Genomic DNA, 21,498 nt, shown 5'->3' with positions numbered 1-21,498 from the left:
CCAAGCCTTTGTTCTTCCAAGGCATGAACATGGAATTTCGAGCCACCAGGGCTGGCATGGGCCCACTGTGGTGGGGGCTTCGAGGCATTCAGAGGGGCCTGTAATGCCAGTGAGAGCAGAGGTGACTACTAGCCCCACCTGGCCGAGAGCTTGTACAGACCAAGATGTAGACCAGCTCAGCCTCAGCTGCAGCCCCTACAGACACTATTGTAGGCTAATGACACGGGGGACAAGGGACATTGCTGGGGAGCCAGAGGACCCTGCATGGTTTTGAGGACTCTTTTCCCACCAAATCCATAAGGTCATGCATGCTTCTCTCCCTCCATACACCATCCTGGAGGGCAGGGGTGGTGCCAAGATCTAGAGATTTAACATGTCTAACCAAAGAGGCTGAGTTTTACCTAAAAAGACTATTTACATCACTGTGTTGGCCTAAGGGTTCTCTCCCTGCTCCTTTTATTTTCCTATAGTTGATAGGAGCTAGTGAGCAAGAACAGATCGACTATAGACCAAGTGGAGGTCTAATTTCTCCACACATGTGGGTTCTGGACTGAGTTCATTGTAACCCTGCTGCACCGGTTGCTTCTGCATCACTCTTACCGCCCCTACAGTGCCTACTCCACACAGGAAGCAGAGCAGGATCATAACACCTTTCTACATCTTCCAAAGTCTTCCCGTTGGGCACAGAATGAAGTAACTCACCTCAGCATACAGGGCCCCATATGATCAGGGCCTGTCTCCTCTCTGTCCTCATCCTAAACCTTGTCCTCTGAGCTCCAGCTCAGTGGCCCTTCTGTTCCATGAACAAGCTCTGCTCTTTCCCATCTCGAGCCTTCATACTTGCTGTTTATGCTGATGCCTTCCCTTTGCCCTTTCAGACCCAATGTCTGTCCTTTCTCACTTTGTTCTGTGACCCCGTAGGCTGACCTATGAATTACATCAGTGGACATGTTAGTGTTCTGGCTTCCTATTGAAATTGGCCAACGGGAAGCACTAGCAGGGTATCAGATAGGGGGAGGGAAAAGATACTTATTCAGGATATTTATTCTCCCTGCTTCTTTCCGGCTAGGTCACTGGGGATTGGCTGTGTTCCAGGAGTGCCCTGGTTCCCCCCACCTTTGGGAGTTCCCACGCTCTCTCTAGTTTCATTAAACTCTGTGCTTTTGTCCAGAGTCTCCTTTTCGGTGTCACCTGCTTCCTGCCAGACCTCAGCTGTCACACTCTTCTGCACGCTCCCTTCTGGGCTCTCTGCATTCTCGTTTCTTCTTGAGTCTCTGCTCAGATGTCACTGCCTCAGGGAGACCTTCCCTGACTGCCTCCCCATCTCACTGCCCACTCCTGTGGCCTGCCTCTCGTCCTTCACTCTTTATCACCACATATATTTAATTTCTTGCATTACAGGGATCAAAATCTGATGTTATCTATGTTTTTGTTTTGTTTTGTTGTTTTGTACTGGTCTCTTTGATTAGGACTGTAGCCAAGAAGAGCAAGAAGCTTGTCCGTAACTCCCTCTTGTGTCCCCAGTACCTAGAATAGAGCTTGCACGTAAGCAGGCAGCCAGTGCATGTTTTTTGAGGACATGAAGGAAGAGCTGATTTTTCTTGCTCTTGAGAAGCCTGGATTTCAAGGCTGGGTGTATGTGAGGGTGTCAGAGGCAGGTCAGGAAGTTGTCTCTTTTCCTTGTACCTTTATTGCATAAGATGCTCACAGCTTTACAACATGCCTAAATAGGCTTAGAATTTCGCTACTCTAAACAATGCTCTTCTTTGGAAAACAAGCCCTATACATAGTTACTCCCATCCAGTTGGTTCAGTTTAACTACTGGTTTCTAGAGGCCTGGTACTTGCAGTTGATAACTACAGGGGTTAGATTTAAAAAGTAGATCCTAGACGGTGAGAGTCGTTTTAACCAACAGTTCTCTTTTAAACATCAAGGTATAGCTCAGAACACTTCAGTGACAGAAAAAATTTGGTCTTACTAAGGAATCTGCTTGGTAGCTAAACACTTTAGAGCACACGGTTCACGTTAGGTTACATACACCTCACAACAAATGTTACCTTGTCCATTACAAGAAGCCAGCATGGAACCGGGGAAGAAAAACTAGCTGGGCTTTAGGTCCTACACGTCCCAGTAGCACACTCCGAAAAGAAAGAAATCTTATCTTCCCCTTAAGTAGTTACTGTCATGCCATACGGATTCTTAAAATGTTAACAAAAATAAAGAAAAACACCCTTGAAAATATATTATCAGAGGGAATGAAGATAAAGTTTCGAATACATGTACAAGTAATGCTCAGAGGCGCTTAATCGACTTCCTCCACGCGGGACGTGTCATCGTCACCCTTGAGGGGTGGCATCTCTTCGCTCACCACGGCACTGCTATCGTCAGCTGTGGGGTCGTCTTCGTCAATACCGAGACTGAGCTTGATCATCCTGTAGATCCAGTTAGCATGTGCCTGGGGGTCTTCCAGACTGAAGCCAGAGGACAGGAGAGCAGTTTCGTAAAGCAGGATGACCAGATCTTTCACAGGCTTGTCGTTCTTGTCGGCCTCTGCCTTCTGCCGTAAGGTTTCAATGATGGAGTGGTTGGGGTTTATCTGCAGGTGCTTCTTTGCGGCCATGTAGCCCATGGTGGAGTTGTCTCTCAAGGCCTGGGCCTTCATGATCCTCTCCATATTTGCCGTCCAGCCGTATGTGCTTGTGACAATGCAGCACGGGGAGGTCACCAATCGGTTTGACACGACCACCTTTTCTACTTTTTTCTCCAAGTTGTCCTTCATGATCTTGCCCAGGTTTTCAAACTTTGTTTTTTTCTCTTCCTGTTTCTTTTTCTCTTCTTCGTCTTCTGGAAGTTCCAAGCCCTCTTTGGTAACAGACACTAACACTAACGTCTTCCCCTCAAATTCCTTCAGCTGTTGGACACAGTACTCATCGATGGGCTCGATCATGTAGATCACTTCCAAGCCATGCTTCTGAAGACACTCCACGAAGGCCAAGTTCGCTACCTGATCCTTGGTCTCACCTGTGATGTAATAGATGTGTTTCTGGTTTTCCTTCATTCTGGTGCAAATAGTCCTTGAGGGAAACCATCTCATCGCCAGAAGCAGACGTATAGTATCGTATAGTACTATTTGCCAGCTGACTCAGTCACCAATACTCAGGAAGTAGGAAAGAAGATACAGAATAAGCCCTTTGAGTGAAAATATGGAAGGGTCACTGTGACTGTCTAATACCTCTGTCTCTTTTACCCAGTTTAGGTGTGTCCGGTCTCAGCTGCATATGGAAGCTGCTTTGTGTTTCTTTGGAGTCTGGGGATGGTGCTGAAAGAGTACCTCAGAACTTCTTTCTGAGAGGACAGTTTTGGGACACCTGGGCTGCATAAGGAGAGCAGGGCAAGTGCCTGGTGGAGGCATGCTCAACATTAGCTGATTGTCAGAGTCCCCCATGGAACTTACCCAGCTCTCTGGTCTGTACCCCAGGACCACAGAGTCATACGTTCCAAGGGATGGGCTCAGGAATCTCTACTTTTTAAAAGTTGCACAGGTGTTTCTCGGATACGGGCCAGGTGAGAGCCACTGGACTGGCATAAAGAAGAGGGGCTTTGCTTAGCTCTGTGAATTCGAGGATCTAATTATGTTGTTTTAAACTTCCTGAACCATTAGCACAAGGCTGGCTGATGAGCCAAGTCCATTTTGTGTTTGAGTCCACCGATGTTTCCTCTCATGTCTTCGGAATTATTTCTCAGTGGCAATAGGGGTCTTGAAAACTTGTCATTTGAAGGCTGGTATTATTTTTAAGAAAGTGAAATCTGGAAAGGTTAGCAGACTTCTTCGGCCACTGTGGCCCTGAGGCCACTCTCCTTCTCCTACTAAGTTATACTATAACTCAACAGCCAATTGCGTAAAACTTTTTTAAAATGTGACACCCACCTGGTCCCTGTAGAGTTTTCTCTTGTTCCCTTCAGTGGTCACGGATTTCCATAAAAGGCTACTTCATCAACCAGTTTGGTGTTGTTGTTGCAGGCATCTGCGAACCAGACCGATGCATGCATTGGCCCTTGTCAGCTCTGGTCCTCCATGTACATTCGGGCTGTAAGATTTACAGTCATGTCACATCTGGGATCCTGTGGTAGATATCTCCCATTTGTATTATGCTATGGCTATTTTGAAAATTTATTGAAGTAGAATTTACATATAAATTATACCAATTTAAATACAGATAGTTGAATTTTGACAAATGTATGTACCCTGTAACCACTACCACAATCAGGACAACAAATATCTCTTTCACCCCAAAATGTTCCCTCATACCCTGCTACGGTCAGTCTCTCCCTCCACTTTTGGCCCCAGGCAACCACTGATCTCCTTTCCATCACTACAGATTTTGCATTTTCTAGAATTTCACACAGATGATACCCTCCATAGACATGATTTTGTGTCTCATTTCTTTTACTCAGCATGTTTTTATTTTTTATTTATTTTATTTTTATTTATTTCGAATTTATTTATTACAGAGTGTGTGCCCTTGTGAGAGAATGAGCTGGGGGAGGGGCAGAGGGAGAGGGAGAAGCACACTCTCTGGGGTCATGACCTGAGCTGAAGGCAAATGCTCACCCTCCTGCCCCTTGAAACCAGGTAGCTTAGGCTTAGTATGTATATTTTCTAGCCCTTCTATCAATATTCATACAACCATGTCCACATACAAGAGAGCCCAGATGATTCGGTTTGTAAAAGGTCATCCTCCGTGAACACAGACTAGAACAGCAAAGGGCTGAGAATGGATTTGGAAAGGCAAAAGGACAACAATCAACAGAGGTAGGAAGGTATTCCTGCTTAACCGATGAGAAAACTGGGAAACTCAGAAGGCACCTACAAATGGTCACTGGCCGGGGCAGCCCTCGGTGCAGCTCTTCTGACTCCAAATCCCACATCTCATTTCCCTGCAAGAGGTCTTTTTGTTGTTTTGTTTTGTTGCTCAATAAAATTTTGGAAGGCCCCAAAGGCAATGAAATGTAAGGAAATTTAGGACCTGGAGCAAAGATGATGAAGTTAGTGATGATAATGGGGATGGTGATGACGTTAGCAGCCATGGAGGTGTGGAGAAGGATGGTAGCAATGGCGAAGGTGCTGGCCATGGTGGTGACAGTGATGATGGTGATGGTGGCGCTCTAAAGAATCCCGCTGAGATCCAGGGGGGACTGAAGGGAACTGGAAATAAAACCTCATCTTTTTACAGTGCTTTCACCTATTTTTTCTCATTTCAGCTTCATAACAATCCTTCGAGGTGTGTATTATCATTCCCATTTTAGAGGAGGAACCTAAGGGCAACTCAACCATTGTTGGCAAGAGAAGCGGGTGATAAACATTTGGTCCACTCTTTACAGTAAGGGGTTGTGAAAATCAACAAGCGTTTTAGTGACATATATGAGGCATTTGACAGATTTGGAAAATATTCCCAATTTTTCACAATTTTTTTTTCTAATTTTTCACCCTTAAAAACAAATTTTCTTCATGCCAAGTTGTTGCTACGAAAGAACGTGTTGATCTGTATTCATTTGGAGGGATTTCTGTTTTGTTGTTAATGTTGTCCTTAGGTGGGGAAATAAAGATGCAAATATATGTATATAGTAGGTTCTGTTTTCATTAAATGAACATTAAACATATTGATCTCTGGCTTCCAGTTTGGTTTGGCTAAGCTGAGGCTGGTTTTCCAGAGATGAGCAGGTGGGAGGAGAGAGGTCAAGGAGTTATCCCCTGACTCTGGCCTGCTCCCTCTTTGCTTGGCTCTAGTCTAGGCAGGGGATCACCACTCCCACAGGTCTCCCCTTTCCCACAGCCTTGACCCTCAGGAGGTCCCTATAAGGTCATTCCTTCCTCTGGCCCCTTAGGCTTGGGGTGGTGACTGCCTCCTGCTGTTCCCAGTTGGTGGTGGTTTTACCATTCCCTTGACCTTGCCCCACGCCTTTTGTGCCCATTAATTAAACTAATATGGCTGAGCTCCTAACCCTTCTGTGCCCTACTTTTTGGTGCTGGGCCGGGACTTTGCAAATGACACCCCTCTGTGCTAGTAGCTCCCTGTCAATTCTGCCAACACTGGGCACCACAGGGAGCCTGCACGGCCGAGGAGGAAGAAGGACCTGGTCCTCCCTTGGCTTGCTTTTCCTGTTCTAGTGCCCTCACAACAGCTAGGATTTCCTGAACCATTAGCACAGCTGGGTAACCTGTATCAGCCTGGCAGTGCCTCGGAGAATGGATTCGGGTTATAAGAGCCCCGGGCTCATCCCTTGCTTCCCTGGCCAGAGTAGAACTAGCCTCTTTCCACACTAATTTGCCTGTCTGTCTGTCTACCCACTTACTTATTTAGTAAGTAATCTCTACACTCAGTGTGGGGCTCAAACTCAGGACCCTGAGATGGAGTCTCACGCTACCCTGCAACTGAGCCAGCCAGACGCCCCTGTGCGGCTTCTCTACAGTTAACTTTTCTGTGTTACCTCAGGGCGCCCTTTCACATATTCAGCTCTCCAATGCTTTTGTTCTTTTTTCTTTCTGTGGTAAAAAAACACATCAGATAAAATTTACCATCTTAACCATTTGTAAGTGTACAGTTCAGGAGTGTTAAGTGTGCTTACATTGCTGTGAAACAGAGCTCCAGAACTTTCTCATCTTGCACAGCTGAAACTACCCATTGAACATCTCCCCTCCCCCCATTCTGTTTTCTGTCCTTATGAATTTGACTACTTTCGATACTTGATGTAAAGATCTCCAACTCTTTTAAACTAATTCTTTTTTATTAAAATAGTTGGCATAGTTTTCTGTTTTCCCGATTGGACTCTGGTATATCTCTGTAAGTTGTTCCTTCTTTAAATAATTTTCAGTTAAACTCTTTGAAGGTGCCCCTTGATTCCTGTGCATTCCCAACTGATACTCTATCTGGAGAGGAATAACAATTGTTAAAATAACAATAAAGGTGAAAGCCCTTTTAAAACCGAAAGCACTATATATTATTACTAGGAGTAGTAGTAGTAATATTCCACATGAGGCCATATCTAAGCTTCCTTTGTGTGTCGCTTGAAGCACTAACATCCAGAGAAGAGGAATGACAGACACAAGAAAATGCATGCAACCTCAGAGTTTCAACAAACCCCGTGGCTCTGGGCCTGAGTATCAGAAAGAGAAGCCAAATGGGAACTGTCCCCTTTCCTGAGAGGGTGTGGGGAATATAACAAAAGCCCATATTGACGTTCACAAGTTAACATGGGGAAGAAGCCAGGGTGTCTGTCTCCTTACATGATACAGAGACTCTGGCTCTGGTCAAGATGAGACTCCAATCCCACATGTCAGCCCCCAGCAATTCATTGACACCTCAGCATCCTAATAACGTCAGATGAAAAATCTGGTTGCTTTTACAGAGTCGGAAAAGACTGGAAAATCCCAACCGCCAGCCAACTTACAAATGCCAGAAATTCCTTGTAGCCATAGCCCTGGCTAGAGATGTCCCTGGCAGAGTGGGTCCCCCAGCCTCTTTAAGAGGAGCCCTCCTCTCTGAGGAGGTCAGATTTTAGAATGAGGCCCCAGTGGGTCTTGCCCAGGGGCTTTAAAGGTGAAAGGCGGGGGGCGGGGGGGCTGGGGCAGGAAGTATTGTGGGCAAGTCCAGCGAGGAGGGCCTTGGCTTTTCTGAATAGTGCCTTGGTTGGCCATGCACTCTGGAGAATACGGTCAATCCCTGCCAGGAAAGAAGGACTCAAAACACAAGCCTGAGTGAGAGTAAGGCATTTTCTGTAGTAGCTATTAATCAAGAAAACCCTGAGCTCCAAGGACAGGATATTACTCCCTTCTTAAACTGTTTGACTGACTTGGTCTCTTTGTATTTGGGTAGGACTAGCTATGACAGAAAGCTCACCCCCATGAGCTTTGTGGCCCGATGTTCCAGAATATGCACCTGAGCTACTTGTCCAATGTCCAGGAGCTCTATAAGCCCTGAGAAATTATTTGCCGAATTGTGTGGGTACATGGGGATCTGGAACAATTTTCTACGACCTATAAATGTTGTCTGATTCATGAAAGGGTCCATGCCCCCTCTCTGCCTCTCCATCCCCAAACTGAGAACAGCTCTAGACTATGAGTCCCCGGAGGGCAGTACCGTAACTTTCATCCTGAGTCTCCAGCAGCATCCTGTTTGGCGTGCTTTGTGCACAGTCTTTGAGTATTTACTAAATCGAACATTTGTAAGCAGACTTGAGCTTCTAGGAATCCGCAGTATAGAAAGTGGGCTTGTGATGGGTGACCCTTTCGGGGATCTCAGTGAGAGTTGCTTTTTTTTGCAGGGTGGCTCTTTGTATAGGGGTCTTGAAATCAGAGAAGAGTAAACACTTGTTTAGGGGGCCGCATGCCAGTGTTGTTTCCCCCGCCAGCACTGTAGGCTTTCTTTCCAATTTCATCATCTGAAACATCATAGTCTCTTCCTGTCTCTACCACTCGAGGTTATTATGGGGATTCATGATAAAAATGAGAGGAAGGAATTTTATCATAAACTCAATCGTGGTACTAGTATTGATAAGTGAAATAGGAGTTGATCACTTGCTTTCACTTCCAGGTTGTTGGAGGGATAGAAAGGAGACAAATTGAGGGAGGAAGAAGAGCTGTAATGAGATAGTTATTGAGATCATAGTAAAGTATTATGACCTAGTATATGTGAGCGGGGAAGAAAGATAGCTTTGAGTCCTTCACGTTAAGACAGAGAAATGGAAATGAGTCAAAACATTATGGGAAGTGAAAACACTTATTATTTTTACCATTATCCTCTTCTTAGTTTTTCCTTTTCATTTTAGTTATGACTGTTGGTCTGTTGGAGACACTGAGATATGGGGGGTAGGGGTAAGGAGTGGGAACTATATTTCACTGATTCTAGAGCACCCATTTTCCACCTTCCAACATCTCTGGGAATCAAATGGTGTCTGCTAAATTCAGCAGAGATGCAGTTATTAATATTGCCAAAACTTGGTCATTGCTGCTCATATTGTCATCACTTGGATTGAGGGAAGTGTATTGTTGTTACTGTAGGTGTTGAGTTGAACTGCCATTTAAAAGGTCCTCAGAAGATCACACTGTGATTTGGCACGGAAACGAAAAATGCTGTTGCAAAAAGGGCAGAAACAGAGCAGCAGGACTTGAATTTAATATTGGTGAAGCAGATAGGCATGGTTGGAGGAATGAACAATTGCCTAGTTTTTGCAGTCACAACCGACTGCTTTCTGGAACCTAAGAGCAGAAGAGCCATGCCTCAAGTAGAAGAAACTCTAGCTGAGGTCCACAAAAGAGTTAGCCATCCTCACAAGCCCAGCCAAGTGACAGGAGAAACTGCTAACTCATGTCGGGGGGATGAAAGAGACGTCAAAGCCATGAGAGGCTTGCACCACTGCCGAAGACTATGGTTAAGACGTGTTGTCATGAAATGGACAGTATTTTCTCCTGTGGTGCATAAGAAAAGGTGTGTCTTACAATTAATGGAGCGTGGTACAAAATGCAGGCTTAAAAAGTTCAGGGAACCACTACCATTTTACAGGAAAAGACAGATCCAGTGCCGCCTCTGCTGGTGGGCCCACAATTATGAGATTCAGCATAAGGTTGGCTGATTGTTGACCAGGCACTGTGTGAGTGGGAGGGGGAAAGAACCTGTCCTCTTAGATGTATGGACTTGAGATGGACAAAGGATTTTTTAAAAAGTAGTTTTTTACTTAAAAGAAAATATTTAGTTTTGGGATGCTTCTTATACAATAGCAAAAAATTAAACCTGAATTCTTAAAAAGCTTATCAGTTTTCATACCCCACAGCAAATATAAGACATTTTCAAGTAAATTCGATTAGTAAATATTTAATTGTCTTGAAGATTATATCTTTAAGTTTGCCAAGCATGATTATTTTATGAGCAGATTAAATTCTATATAGTCAATTATTAATGTCCCTAAAATAACAAATTACTTCAGATTAATAAAAACACTAGAAAGTTAAATATTGCATATATCTACATTTTTGCCAAATTTCTATTAACAGAACATGAATAAAAAGAATACATATAACTTGTTTCCTTATGCATCCCACCCCATCCCCACCTTGACTTTCCTCATGTGTGTATAAAAATTTTTAGCCATTTCTGGTTCTTAATTCTCCGTCATGTTTATGGTAATTCTTAACCTGGGGCTCATGGGCAGAGGTTCATGGATGGGCTCAAAGGAGCCTGTGCACCCCTGAAATTATATGAAAAATCTTGGGGATTATATGCTTTTTGGTGGTGGTGAGGAGAGGGAGTCTGGTGGTCATCAGTTTCTCAAAAGTGTCCATTTTTTAAAGAACAAAAGAGTCCATGAACTACCATTAAGAATTTTGGATCAGTTTTGACCTTGCCCCTCCCAGCAGTGGGAACTTTTGGCAGATATTTGGCTGTAGCAGGAGGAGGGGCTAGACCCAGCAGCACCTGAGTGGGTAACTGGGAAATGAAATGGGCTTTGTGATTCTGTCCTGGTTTTGGGATTTGGCTGCCAAAATATCCCTGCTTGTCCTCCAAATAAACAAAGAAAAGCCATCACATTCCTGTGCCTTCCAGGCTCAATCTGGTACTTTGAACTGTGTTTTTAAGTGACAAAAACCAGGTCCTAATCCTTTAGTTTTCCTCTCACTCTGGCAGGTCCAAGATACTCTGACTGTGATAAGGATAAGTTTGGGGGAGGGCTGAAGAGGCAGTGATCCAGGCCACTTGCCACTGGTGGCAAGGAAATCAGGTTGGATGGAGTCTCATTTAGTCCCATGGAATTCCTCTACCTCGAAGACCTGGCTTGGCTTAAATTGATGCTCAGCCTCTTAAAGTCCTTGGCTAAGAAGGGACTTGAGTGCTAAGAGCATCTTAGACTTTAGCAAGCATCAGAAATTTGTTGGAGAGCTTGTTCAAAACAGATTTCTTAGATCATCCCTAGAGATTCTGATTCAGTAGGTCTGGGATAGAGTCCTGGAGTTGTTCTGTTTGTTTTTTAGATCAGTATCTCCAAGTGATTTTGAGGAAGGGGCCATAAAGAGTTTTGCTTTTCCAAATGTCAAGAGCTTGGATGAAGAGAAGGCCATCTGGGCCATCAAACATTCTGCCCTCCGTGAGTTCATTCTGTTGGGTCTGGGTGCTCTCCTTATCTTCAGAGAATGGCCTAAGAGGGAAGCCCTGGGTCTGTTTTGATTCCTTACAGATGTGAAGCAAGGCAGGGATGACTTAGATCTTGGTGCCTTGGCTCCCTCAGTCTTGGCAGGTGGGAAGCTTCCGCTCAGCCCTGCTACCTCCAGCACTTCAGGATTTCTCCCCAGCCAAGGGAAGAATCCCCTGAAAGGGCCCTGAGTGTGGGTGAAACATCTTGGCCAATTCAACCAAAAATTGTCTGTTGCGGGCTTTGTGTTTCCAAGCCCCTGCCCCCACCAAGGCTGTGCATTGGAGATCTGCAGAAGACAGTGTCCAAAGTAGCAGTTGCTGTAGCCTTCTTCCTAGCAGGAGGTGGAGTGGTATAGTGGGAAATCACCTATCTGGGAGGACTAAGTCATACATCCATTCATTTATCCATTCGCTGAACAAATGCTGCGGCACTTGCCATGTGCTAAGCACATGGGTTAGGTGCTGGGATTCAAGAGTGAGAGAGAGAAATAGTCTGTGCCTTCATGGGGCTCTTACTCTAGTCAGAGTGGAAGACGTTAAAAAATGGTTCTAAAGTTCTATATAGGAGGGAATGGGGGTTTTCAGAGAGAAAGGGAGTGGCATAGAGGTTCATCCTGAAGGTGATTTTGCACTGCAAAATGACTTCTCTCACATTATCTGTTTGTTTGGGATAGATGGTGAAGAAGAGCTGATGGAGATTGTCAAGTGATCAAAGATACCTCGATTCCAACATAACACAAAACCACCTTTCAGTGCCAACATCTGAGAGTAAACAAATCATTATCTAACTCATTTACTCAGTCAATCAATCAGTCAAGTGATTAGTTAATGACAGCCATAGTGCAAAGAAGTATATGGCCTTGTGGGAGCTCACAAAAAAGATAATTAGTCTAGGGTAGGGCATGAGGGAAAGATTTCTTAAATAAGAGGCAACTTTGAAGCTGAGACCAGAAATAAGAGGTAAGAATGGGTGTAGAATGAGTGGTGAGTCAGGGCCCAACCAGGGTGGCTGTAGCTGAGGAAACATGGGGAAGAATGTCCCAGTGAAGTCAGAGAGAAGCAGGGTGAGCCTACAGGGCCTTATGGAGGTTTTGTTCATTATACTTGTTGATATGTGATCTTGAGTAAGTTTCTTAACGTCTCAACTGTAAAACGGGGGGACAGAGCCAACCTGACAGGGCCACAGCAAGGATGAAACGTTGCTTTATCATATGTAATCTTACCAAAACAAAATGATTATGACTGCTCAGTGTCTAACAACTCATTTTCCTCCCTTAAAAATGGCAGACTGGTTTTGGCAAGAGCCCAAATGGGACCCTCCTTAGCTCTTCAAAAGCCTTTCTGTGTAGGGAAGGAAGCAAATCTGACCTGTTCCATAAACCCTGGCTCTGATGGCCGTGTCTCTTCAGACTCTCCCCTGGGCCCATCCAGAGCCTGCATTTCCTTCAGTGGGCTGTCTGGCTTCTGGAAGTTTCTCAGTTTCTGGGTGTGCCATCACTTTCATTTACCTTTATGGTTTCTCTGGCTTAATGAATTCTAGCCCTTGTATTTTGTTGATTTTTTTAAAAGTAAGTTTGAGAACAGCAACCTGTGGTTAGACATTAATTTTTCATGTCTCAGTAGATCCATACTGCATATTAATGGAATTTGTAGACCTTGATGAATCACCATGACATTTGGCAGTGGTGTCACTGAACAGGAAGTATACCTTGCACTTATTTCGGTTTTATTTATGAAGTTTCACAAGGCACACAAATGGTCAGGGCAGAGTCTTTGGTGAAATGAAGGTCTGTCTACTCTTTTTTTTTTTTTAAGATTTTATTTATTTATTTGAGAGAGAGAGAGTGCGCGAGAGGGAAGAGGGTCAGAGGGAGAAGCAGACTCCCCGCCGAGTGGGGAGCCCGACGCGGGACTCGATCCCGGGACTCCAGGATCATGACCTGAGCCGAAGGTGGCCACCAAACTGACTGAGCCACCCAGGCGCCCGGTCTGTCTACTCTTTATTCCTCTTGTCCTTGTCTCCTTTTTTAAAGTCAAGAGAATACACACGTGCAAAAGGCCTAGATTAAACCTGATTGTTCGCCCTTAAGATCTGTTACTGTCAACTTCAAAAGAGTTGTTATAACACTTCTTTTCCCATGGATGGGCGCATCCCCACATTAGCACTTCTTTTTTTTTAAAGATGTATTTATTTGGGACACCTGGGTGGCTCAGGCGGTTAAGCGTCTGCCTTGGGAAGCTCAGGTCATGGTCCCAGGGTCCTGGGATCGAGCCCCACATCGGGCTCTCTGCTCAGCAGGGAGTCTGCTTCTCCCTCTTACTCTCCCTCCATGCTCTCTCTCTGTCTCAAATAAATAAATAAAATCTTAGAAAAAAATTAAAAAATAAAGATTTATTTATTTTAGAGAAAGAGAAAGCACGAGTGGGAGGGACAGAAGGAGGAGGGGAAGAGAGAGAGAGAGAGAGAAAGGGACAATCTCAAGGAGACTCCCCTCTGAGCATGGAGCCTGATGTGGGGCTCGGTCCCACGACGCTGGGATCATTACCTGAGCCCAGATCAAGAGTCAGAAGCTTAACTGACTGAGCCACACAGGCGTCCCTTAGCACTTCTTGATTCCATATGTGTTTATTAAAATTTAGTCAGGAAGGAGGACCTACAAATTTCTTAAGTTGCCTAGAATGATTTTAGATTCAAAGAAATGTTTCTTTTATCAACAAGTGTGCACATTCTTACTGATTTTTCGGCATTTCTAGATCTAGAGGCGGTAAGAGCTAGACCCTCAGTCCTAGTTAGAAAGAGAATAGGGAAGAGGAAAGGACTTTTCTAATTTAATTCTCACAGCAACCCCGTGGGGCCAGTGTGATTTTACTGTTAAATTACTTTCCTAAGGTCATACAGCTGGTAGTTGACAGGGTCCACTGATATACCAGGCCTCTGATTTCCGAGTCCATGCTTTTTCCATTTCTCCATACTGACTCTTGCAGAGGTCCGCATGTGAGAGACACTAAGGGCGAATACAAGATGCCCCCAGTTGAATGATGATTAGCTTAGTTCAGTCCTGTCCATGGTGACTAGCCTCTGTTTGCCCTTCCAGGTCCCTTCACCCTTCTCTCCATCACAGGGAGACTGACGTCTGCCTGGGCTCTGGCCTCCAGTTGTGTCCGCCCAGTGGGAACCACCTGCAAGAGACTGCTTGAGAGGAAGAGACAGAGGTGGGACATTGGTTCACTCCCTGTCCCCATGGTTCCTTTACTTCAAGACCATGACTTGGGTGGCCTCTTCAAGGCCTCTCACTGGTTTTCAGTAACTACTCCCTTCCCTTGTTTCCTCAGGCCTGGGGGATAACTACTTCCCCTGTTGCCAGTTGTCTGGGTCACTTGATGTTTCCCTTAACCCTGCCTATGCCTCCATAAATAGCCCCCGTGGTTGCCTTTTTGAGGTGCTTCCTGTTTTCTCACGAGGCCATGACTCACGCACTCATTTCTTCAGTTTTCAGGTAGCAGCAGATAGCAGTAAGCAGTACAGAAGTTGGCTGGAGATCTGGGCTGGGGGGCTCCAACAGTCAGAACTTGGGGAGGAGGCAGGGCTTCAGCTAGAGAATTTACGGACAATGGAGAGAAAATATTTGGGAAGAGCATCAAGCAAAGTCAAAGATGGAAGGGGTACGGAGATCTACCTGTATTTGGGGATCAATTGGAAAGTGAGTGGCCTGGGGTGAAACCAAATAAGGACAGGTTATAGTAACAGTGCTAGCATTATTAAGTGCTATGTGTCATCATGTTCTCAGTGCTTTACTGGAACTAACTCATTTCATCCTCGGCAGCCCCGGGGTCATCCTCCTTTTTAGAGGGGAGGAAGAAACTAAGGCACAGAGAAGTTATAAACTTGTCCCAGGTCACCCAGTAACTAAGTGGCCAGGGTTTGACTCTTTGTGGTCTGGCTCTGAGCTTGCCCTCAGAAACCACTATGCAGTGCGGATGCACAGATTTCCATTGACTGTTTTGGAGGCAGGATGAAATCTGAAGAGAGCGGTATTAAGAGAGTAGGGCCCAGATGTGCAGGGTAGAAAACACGTGGGGAAGAGCAGAGGAATCTCATGTGCCCTTCACGGAGCCTTCAGCTTAGCGTAGCTCTGGGTCACAGGTGGGAGTCCACCCCCTGGATTCAAGGTTTTCCTTCTGCCCTTTTCTGGACGTAATGACAGAAGTTCTGTCTTTCCTTTTCATAGTCCCAGGTCAGAATTCATGTTCAGTTCCCCCAGTGGCAGGGAAACGGAAGGGGCCTGGGTCGGGACGCTGGGAGCTGCATGTGTTGCCAGAGACCATTATGGAAAGGTCTGGAGGAGGAGATGCCCCCACCCCTGGCAGAGCCTGCACATCTGCATCGTTGTGGATTGAAAGAGAGCGCATGAGGAGTCAGCATAATTATTTTTGTTTTTAATCCGCTCACTGGTGAATTTCTTTAGCAGCCAAGATAGTTCCAATGGCCCGATTTGTTCTCTATTTTCCATGTGAAAACAGATTGAACCCAAGTCTAATTTTTATAAACTGGTGGTAATAAAAGCTACCTGACATATAATGTGCATACGTAGGAGGGCACACAGCACAGAGACTAACCTAAAGTAGGTGTTCCCAAATATTAGTGGAATTTCTCTTTTCTCTTAATTTACCTTTTTTCTATCAAAAGATAAACTGAGGCATATTGAAAATTTTAAGAGTTTATATGAGCAAAAATTGGTTCCAGGGGGGCAGCACCAAGCCAGAGTTGTTAGCAGTGCTCTACCAGCAGGATCTGGGGGAGGGACTAAAGACATTATTGATTGGCTGTAGCTTATTTTTTTTTCTAAGATGTATTTATTTATTTATTTATTTGAGGAGAGAGCGTGTGTGAGCAGGGGGAAGGGCAGACGGAGAAGGAGAGCGAGAATCTTCAAGCCGACTCCCCGCTGCGTGCGGAGCCTGATGTAGGGCTTGATCTCACGACCCCGAGACCATGATCTGAGCCGAAACCAACAGTTGGCCACTCAACCGACTGAGCCACGCAGGCACCCCATTATTGGCTTTAGCTTTAAAGCCTTGTTTGCTGTTTGTGATTGGTTGTCCTTAGGTTTCAATTTTGTAACCTTGAGGCATTTATAGGCTTAGGGCCAGCATGGCATTAGAGCCACCTCAAGACTAAAGGCTCCTTATTTAATTAATTAACACTTCCTTCCATTTAAAGTCATTATGAAATGATAATAGGCATGTTGGAGGGTAGTTTTTCTCCCTCCCTTCCTTCTCCTTTTCTTCCTCCCTTCCTTTCTTGCAACTTTATTGTGGAAAATTTCAAACATACATAAAAGTAAAGGACAGTGAAATGTGCCTTCATCATCATCAGGATTCAACAATGTTCAGCTTGCCATATTCAGTTTCTCTATTTTATTTTTGCTAAAATATTTTAAAACAATACTGAATGTCATCAGTTTCACCTTGAATACTTGAGTATGCATTTCTAAATTATAAGAATATTTTTTAACACGATGACACTGATACACCTAGCAAAACTAATAGTAACTTCTTACTAGCAAGTTCTACCCAGATCATATTTAACTATGTTCAATGCCAACACAGTCTTTTCGTAGTTGGTTTGATCTAATCAAGATCCCAACATGGTGAGGAGCTACAAAGGGAGAGAAAGCAGCTACAAAGGGCCCTGTTTACAGTTCTTAAGAGTTCTGGAATTTCTTTGCCTTTTGCATAATGACTCAGCTTTGCCGATAAAGTGCACCCTAACATTTGTGGTTTTGACTGTCTGGAAACAACTCCAGATGTCCATGGCATTTAGCAAAGTCTGCCAAGGCACAGTTGTGAATCCTGGGTATTTCCGGGGTTGTGTCTGGGGGGGGGAGTTCAGCTAGAGTGTGCACCTTGCCAAGAGCTGGCACTTGGCTTTTCAGTGATGTTCTGTTGTTCTCTCTTCTTGTTCTTTTCTGATTTGGTATTTCACAGATTGGGACAATTTTTTTTTTTTTTTAATTGGAGTCATACATAGGATTTTTTTTTATTTTACCAAGTAAGGACATTAAAAATACCTCTTATCACCATTATTTCATAAAAGGAAGGACATTTTATTTTATTTTATTTTTAAAAATTTATTTATGCAGGGGTACCTGGGTGGCTCAGTCGGTTAGGCATCTGCCTTCGGCTCAGGTCATGATCCTGGGATCGAGCCCTGCATTGGGCTCCTTGCTCAGCGGGGAGCCTGCTTTTCCCTCTCCCTCTGCTGCTCCCCCTGCTTGTGCTCTCTCTCTGTCAAATAAATAAATAAAATCTTAAAAAACATTTTAAGAAGATTTATTTATTTATTAGAGAGAGTGCCTGTGGGTGGGGATGGGGGCAAAGGGAGAGAATCTTCAAGCAGACTACCCGCTAAGTGAAGAGCCCAACTCAGGGCTCAGTCCCATGACCCATGAGATCATGACCTGAGCTGAAACCAAGAGTTGGACGTTCAACCAACTGAGCCACTCAGGCACCTCAAAGAAGGACATTTTGATGTTAAAAGGAGAGGACTGACATTGTTCCAGAATAAATGGGCACCTTCCCCAGGAAGTGATAGTTGGCCACTTTATGCTGACGTATATATGTTCCGTGGTTTCAGTTTTCCCATTTTGCCATGGACTGGTGAGCACTCTGTCACAGTTTGACATTTGGGAAGCATCTCTTTACTCAAGATTGCTTGAATAGTAAAAACTTGCAAAGTGATAAAAATGTCATTCTTTCTTGAAAAGTAGTCATTGAGTGGGAGATGAAACTTGAGTAAAAGCTGAAAACGAAGTTCACTTGTGAGGTGGGGATAGGTACAGGAGAGAGGTGCCACCTGTTTGAATTGTGATTTAGGGACCTGTCAGGAGCCAGGTATAAACTTTTCCATATTTTCCTAGGGACCTGGGATTGGATCAAGGGATTTCAAGAATTAATTATTTTCTTAAGTCATTAGACTCCTGATGAAACCTCTTCTTGGTTCCCAAGAACTCCCTTTGGTCTTGCTCCTGTTTTCCAACCCTACGTCTCCATCCTTGTCCAGTGCCCCACACTTGCCATGTGTTGTGTGAGGCGACGGCCATTCTATACCCCCCTGAACCTCTCCCACAGCCAAACACCAACACGAAGCCCATGACCCTGCACATTTGTAACCGACCCTGCTCTGCTGAGCTTCAGACCAGCAGATTCAGTTGCCATTCAGCAGCCTCACATGAGCGTCCTTGTCCCAATCTGCCTCCTCCTCCTTGCTTCCCCACTGCACAAAATAGAAACGTTGCTCATGCCAGAACCTGGGAGTTCTCCCTGACACATCCGTCACTCCTCACATTCACACATTACCTATTCCTGAAGTGATGACTGCAAAACATATTTCTAGTCTGTTTACTTCATTCCATGACCACTGCTACTGCCCCTGTCTTGGTCACGTTTCCCTCATCCCTGGGTTATTGCAACAGTTCCTCTTAATCCCCATCTCTAATCCCATCAATCTGTTCTTCACACAGTAGGCAGCAGAAAGACTTTCTCAAGATGGAGATTGGGCCATGTTGCACCCCCTGTTCAAAACTCTGAGGACATTTGGGACAGAATGAAAAAAAAAATCCCTAACAGGGCCTCCAGGGTTTGTACGGTCAGCGCATTACCCAGCCCTAACCCGACCTCAAGTTATTTTCCTTTTCATGTACCACGTGTGATTGACACATTGTGCACTTTGATTTTCTTGAACACTGAAAGCCCTGTCCTACTTCAGGGTGAGGAACGCATGGTGTTTCTTCTGCTTAGAAAGTTCTCCCCACCATTCCCACTCTCTGCCTGTTCCCCCACCAGACTGTAAGCTTCCAGAGGACAGACCCTTGACTGTCCCTCTCTTTAATGAACAGCCAACATCTAGCACAGTCCTAGGCAGAGAGTCGGTGCTTGGTAAATCTATGTTGAATGAGTAAACGACTATTCCAATTAACATCAATATTCTTCCATCTCTATAAAAGAAACAGAAAGGAGAGGTTGAATATATTTTAGAAAGAAAAAAGGCTATATTTTTGCCAGATTAGCTGAACTGACATTCAGCCTTCAGTATTCAGGTCAGTATTTACCTCTACACTAATAATAATGGACCTTTCTGTGAAATAAAGTAAAACTCCTGTAAAGGATGACCTGTCTTTTAATAAATGCTAAATCTGTCCATTTCTGAAGGACCTATAATACACCCATTTTAAAAAACTAAGTGCCTTATTAGCGCTGGTTATTGGAAAGGCTAAAATCAAATAGACTTAAAATGGCCCCATAATTTAAGCTCAAATTTTTATTACAGTTTGAAAAGAGAAGAGTCAACATATTTGTAGAGACATTTCCTATAATACTTTTCAATAAATTATGTAATTTTACTTTTTTTTTTTTTAATGGAAATGAAATGTTTTCTGAGAACTGTAAGCCCATGCTGAGCTCTCCCTTTTCTTATTCCCTTTTAATGCATTGCCTTAGTGGCTCACCTTTAGCACCATGTCCTGTTTGCCAATTATCTCTACTTTCCAATTTAGCTTTTTACTACCTGCTCATTGAGTCTCTACATTTATTTTGTGGATATGACTTATCCCCTCAACTATATTCTAAGCTTCTTGTAAATAAGAGTTGGTTTCTTTTTCTCCAGCATCCTCAGTGTAACAATCAGGTCAGGCTAAGTCATGTCGCAGTCACAACATGTCCAAAATCTCAGGAGCTTTCTTTCCTACTCCACCTGCACGTCTACTGTGGGCCAGCAGGGGGCTCTGATCGTGAGTCCTGTCAGGGACCTAGGCTAATGGAAGGCTTTTCATCTTCACCCACATCCCTGATGAAAACAACAGTGGGAAGGAAACAGGGAAAACCACACAGCCGGCTTTTAAAGCTTCTGCCAGGACATAACACTTATCATTCCATATGTGTGTTGTTTGCTAAGACAAGTCACGTGACTATGCCTGACTTCAGAAGAGGTGGGCAAGTGAAACCCTAAAATGTCCCCAGAAAAGGATAGTCAGGGACACTGGATGAACTGCACTAATGATTCACACTTGGTGCCTGCAGAGCCCTGCTCAGTTCCAGGGCTCATGGTGGGAACTCCATCCTACTCGCTTACTGAAATTTGGAGACATCCGAAGGACTATATGTGGGCTAAAGGTAAAGGAGAAGGCAGTTGCTGGTTGAAAATGAAAAAGTATTGCTATAGTATGTTTGCATTCTCCTGGTTTCAGGTTCCCTTTAAAATCTGGAAATAGGGAAAGCTCTAGAGAATATTTCAAAATAAAGGACCAAGTGAATACCTGCCTTTATGCAGCAGATAGCTATTCATACACTAATGATCTGGCCCTATACCCTGACCTAGTAAACATTCCTGCCAATGATTTCAGTGAAGGCAGAGCAGATGTTGACACTCAGAAGACATTTGTGGACTACATAAACCTGGGAGGGGAGTGAGTGATTTGGGTGATGGAATTATGATTTAAAGCTGGAATTCTGGGCTGAATCTGGCTAAATAATGGGTTCACTCTAAGAGATCAATGTGTAATATTTGGGTCTAAAGACCAATTGCATAACTACAGGATGGCAGATCTTTGAACAACAGCATGTGTGAAAAATCTCCAGGAATTTCTGTTGACATAAATTGTACTGTTATTTAGTAGTGGGATGTGGTAGCCAAATGAGCTACCAAATGATGCCCTGGGCATCATGGGAGCATGATGCTCAGGACGAGGGAAGGGCTAAAGGACTCAGACAGTGTATGGAAGCTTAAACTCGGTTTGGGATGTCGCCATTTGAGGGACCTTGACAGATGAGCTTACCCAGAGGAGAGTCATTGGATCACCAATGGAACAAGAACACTTGAGGAGTCGATGAAGGAACTAGGTCAGTTCAACCTGGAGAATGGAGAGACTGGATTGGGGAAGTACGGGATGGTGAGGGGTAGTCTTCAGATAATCAGAAGGCTACCAGTTTTAGAAGAGGGAATTCATTTTGCTAAAGAAGACAGATTGCTAAAGACACTGATTTTGACTCATGATCAGGAACAGAACCCTGTGAAAGTTAAGTCTCTTGTAGGTTTTGTCATCAAGGGGATTTATGAATCCAAAGAGTAGAGTGACCAACTACCCAGTTTGCTCAAGGCTGAGGAGTTTGTTTGTTTGTTTGTTTTTAAATATTTATTTATTTGAGAGAGAGTGAGAGAGTGCATGAGCAGGAGGGGCAGAGGGAGAGGAAGAGAAAACCTCTAGCAGACTCCGTGCATAACCTCCAATGCAGGGCTCGCTCTCATGACCCTGAGATC

At 44.4% G+C, this 21,498-nt stretch overlaps 1 protein-coding gene and 1 pseudogene across 1 annotated transcript in view; one reads left to right on the top strand and one right to left on the bottom strand.

Annotated features, from left to right (window-relative positions):
- Positions 1-21,498, top strand: part of TMX1 (thioredoxin related transmembrane protein 1) — a 109,142-nt gene that overhangs the window by 36,665 nt on the left and 50,979 nt on the right. The window lies entirely within an intron of this gene.
- The window catches only part of LOC114206924 (heat shock protein HSP 90-alpha pseudogene), a 36,732-nt pseudogene continuing 17,536 nt past the window's right edge, over positions 2,303-21,498 (bottom strand).

The sequence above is a fragment of the Eumetopias jubatus genome, unplaced genomic scaffold, assembly GCF_037043125.1.
Source record: "Eumetopias jubatus isolate StellerSeaLion01/CBP00866 unplaced genomic scaffold, mEumJub1_p1.0 scaffold_7, whole genome shotgun sequence".
Taxonomy (NCBI): domain Eukaryota; kingdom Metazoa; phylum Chordata; class Mammalia; order Carnivora; family Otariidae; genus Eumetopias; species Eumetopias jubatus.
This window is presented reverse-complemented; position numbering and strand designations above follow the sequence as displayed.